Raw genomic sequence first — 3,584 nt, 5'->3', positions numbered from 1 at the left:
TCTTGAGTGGTGAACCAGAGTTTTCAAAAGAGATTGGATAACAGAAAGAACAGGACAGACCGTCCTAATACAGAGTGGCCTGTAAGCTGGACTGCAGAGTACAGAATGGATGGGGCCATGGTAAGATTAGAGTTGGGGTTGTCAGAGACAGGGCGTTTGTAGCAATTTAGCTAAAACAGAATAGTAGCCTACACCAGGAAAATGGCAGTAGAGCTGGAAATAAATGAACATATTTGAGAAATAGAGCATGCAATAGACTGCACCTGATGATGCTTGCATGTGTGGGAGAAAGAGATGAAGAGGTAGGCATTCAATTACTTGAGACAGAGAATACAGGAGGTGGAAGAAGTTGTAGCAGAAAGAAATAATGAGAAAAAGTTATGTATTTTCAATAATTCAGCATTTAATTTTGTGTGGTTGACATGTGAAGTTGACATGTGACTCTGAAACATGGTGGTATTTCTTAGAAGTGCTATTGCATAGGTGAGAAAATTCTCTCTTGAAATAAAATATACATTTTCACATGAAATTAGTAAAATATATTCCTACTCATTTATTTTTGATTTGTCAGTCTTTGACCACACAAGCAATAAACGACTACAGAAATGACCCTATAGAATCTGAAAAAATATTCCCTCCCACTGTGGGTATTTAGAATTTGGCTTGGGCTACCCGGGAAAAATTTCAGTGGAAAATCTATGGTGAGAGAGGGACAGCTGGAGGTCACAATTGAAGTTTTGGCCTGTGGTTTCAAAAGTCAGAAATTTCATCTAACTCCTTGGAAGATTCTGGAGATTTCAATTTGTAATTCCCACAAACTCAAATGAACTACAACCTCATTCATTTGCACTTACACTTCCAGAAGGAAATACTATTCTTGGTTATGAAATACAATTTCTCCCCTAATGGACTGCCCTTTCTTTGTGAGCACGCTTGCTTTTATTATTCTGAAAGGACAAATGTAGTCAGGCTACAGAATGAGAGCTGCACATAGATTTCAGCAGAAGAAAGAGAGCTTTGTTTCCTTATTATCTTTAGCTTATAGGCAATGCACTCACTTTTCAAGCAAAATAATACTATAGGACTTATTAAATGGTAAACGTGTGTAATATTTTTCTAAATGGAAAGAAAGCCTGTGTATAAAAGTAATTTCTATAATTTTATGTGTGCATATTTTATAACACACATACACAGCCTTATGAAGTTATTCATTAAATAAGTACTAATTGAATGTCTACCAGGTGCAAAGTATCATTCTTTATGCTGGAGATAGAGCAGTTAACACAGAAGACATAAATCCCTGCCCCAGGCACAGGATGACTTTGGATGAAGACCATCTTTGTAAGAATATTGGGAAAAATTGAACTTCTCTAAATAATTATCATTTAAATGATCTTCTTTCTAAATCTTCCATGAGTCGCTGAAACTATTGAGGTGTTCAAAACCACCTGAGCAATTTACTGAGATGCAGATCCACACCTCTTTTCCAGAAATCCTAATGCACTTCATCTCAGGAGGGGTCTAGAAATCTGAGCTTTGAAGATCCATAGACTAAGACTAGGACCATAGGTACATGCCACCACGCTTGGCTAATTTTTCTATTTTTTGTAGAGGTGGCGGTTTCTCCACATCACTCAGGCTAGTCTTGAACTCCTGGGTTCAAGCGATCTGCCTGCGTAGGCCTCTCAAAAGGATTACAGGCATGAGCCACTGCACTCAGCCAAAAGAGTCCTTGTTTATGCTTGTGAGCACTCATATGCTGAAAGGAAGAATTATATATTGATAATAAATGTAAACAGCAACTACACATGGCTTATAATTTCTATGATCCTCTTTTTAGAACTGCAGATTTTGAAACGCTTGGTCTTGTGTTAAGCACCACCTTTATCTCAGACACAGGTCATGAGTAACTAAGGGTTGGGCAGACAATCAAACTGTTGAATTTCTCTCTTATTGGTTTCTTTTCCTCCTCGGGTCCTCTTTCAAATTTCTGCAAAGTTTTCTGTTCCCAAACACACACTTAGAACACACTCTGCTTAAAGGTGTATAATGTCTCCACGTTGCCCTTGGATTTCACCGGCTCAGTGGTGAGGCCAATAGCACACAGTCCTCCCAACCTTCCATCCCTGCACTGTACACTCTATTCTGCAGCCAGAGGGAACTTTATATGGGTTCTTCGATGCCAACAGGTTTGGGCATATACTTTTCCTTTATTTTAAAATATACTCTCTTATCTATTTTTTTTTAAATAACAGCTCTATTAAAATATAATTCACATACCATATAATTGACCTCTTTAAAGTGTACAATGCAATGTTTTAAGTAAATTCACAGGGATATGTAAACATTACTGTGATCTAATTCTAGAACATTTTCATCCCCCATAGAGGAATTTGTATCCACTAGTATTCACTTCTAGGTAACCACAAATCTATTTTTTGTTCCCTATAGATGTGCTTTTTCTGAACTTTTCATATAAATGGATTCATACAATATGCGGTCCTTTGTGATTGTTTTTTTCCACTTATCATAATGTTTTCAAGGTTCATCCCTGCTGCATCATGTACTTCATTCCTTTTTTATGGCTGAGTAATATTCCATTGTATGGTTATACTTCAATTTTATTTATCCATTTATTAATTTATGAATATTTGAGTTTCTAGTTTTGAGTTATTTTGAATAATACTTCCACAAATATTCACATATTTCTTGTCTTTTGTATCTGGTTGTATCCTAGTCATTGTTCAAGATCCAAACCAAACGACAGTTCCTTTGTGGAATCTTCCTTGATTTTTCACGAAGTTACTTGACTCTCCCACCTTCATTCCCATTGTGCTTACTTTATGCTTTGCCCAACATCTCTGTCCTCTCTCAATTGGGAGCTTCCAAGGGCAAGGGCAGCATCTCTCCATTCTTTATATGTGCCCTGGTGACTGGCATAGTCCCTGGTCAACAGACACATAGATGTTATCTGTTGAAAGGAAGGAAGAAACAAGGTAAGGGAGAAAGGAAGAGAAAGAAGATGTAAAGTTTTAAAATAATAAACTTTGTTTTAACTGGATCATAGTGCTATATTATCTGGAATTCTTGATGTCAATAATTAAATGAATTGTTGAAGGAATGAGAGAAGGGACTCTTTGGGACAGAAATAAGCTAATTATATTGTTAGCACAAAATTGGGAGACTTGAGAAATTTTATCATGTTTCCAATTTTTATCAGGACAGAAATAAAATGTGAAACCAATGACAGCGGTGAGTCAGAAAAGTAAATATACACAAGCTGTAAATAGACAACCTTATATTGCAGCAATTAGTCATAATAGCACTCTTTAACTTGTGTTTGAAAAAGATGCCTTTTTCAGTTCAGAACTTCCTTGGGTAGCTCTTTATCTTGCTCATTTATTATATAGTTGGGAAACCATTTATAATGTATGAAACATGTAGAATATATATATGTGTGTGTGTATGTATATATATACATACACACACACATATAGGGTTTCATATGGAGCATGTATATGAGATTTGGCAAGGACATTCAAGAGGAAAAGGTCTTTTTTAACCCTAATGAGAGAAAATATACA

The sequence above is a fragment of the Trachypithecus francoisi genome, unplaced genomic scaffold, assembly GCF_009764315.1.
Source record: "Trachypithecus francoisi isolate TF-2019V2 unplaced genomic scaffold, Tfra_2.0 Lachesis_group7, whole genome shotgun sequence".
Classification (NCBI taxonomy): Eukaryota; Metazoa; Chordata; class Mammalia; order Primates; family Cercopithecidae; genus Trachypithecus; species Trachypithecus francoisi.
Note: the sequence above shows the minus strand (reverse complement) of the source record.